At 44.5% G+C, this 227-nt stretch overlaps 1 protein-coding gene and 1 long non-coding RNA gene across 4 annotated transcripts in view; one reads left to right on the plus strand and one right to left on the minus strand.

The window, feature by feature from the left end:
* Positions 1–227, minus strand: part of eys (eyes shut homolog) — a 175,281-nt gene that overhangs the window by 56,129 nt on the left and 118,925 nt on the right. The window lies entirely within an intron of this gene.
* The window catches only part of LOC116704926 (uncharacterized), a 20,584-nt gene that overhangs the window by 976 nt on the left and 19,381 nt on the right, over positions 1–227 (plus strand). The window lies entirely within an intron of this gene.

Below are 227 nucleotides of genomic sequence, written 5' to 3' on the forward strand. Positions count from 1 at the left end.
GCACAACATTCTGTGGACTGATGAGAGCAAAATAGTTTTTTTCGGGTCTAGGGGCCGCAGACAGTTTGTCCGACGACCCCCATGCACTGAAATCAAGACACAGTACACAGTGAACACAGTAAAGAATGGTGGTGCAAAAATCCCGTTATGGGGATGTTTCTCATATTGTGGGGTTGGGCCTATTTATCGCATACTGGGGATCAGTTTCAATACATCAAAATACTTGA

Source organism: Etheostoma spectabile, chromosome 17 (genome assembly GCF_008692095.1).
Source record: "Etheostoma spectabile isolate EspeVRDwgs_2016 chromosome 17, UIUC_Espe_1.0, whole genome shotgun sequence".
Taxonomy (NCBI): Eukaryota; Metazoa; Chordata; class Actinopteri; order Perciformes; family Percidae; genus Etheostoma; species Etheostoma spectabile.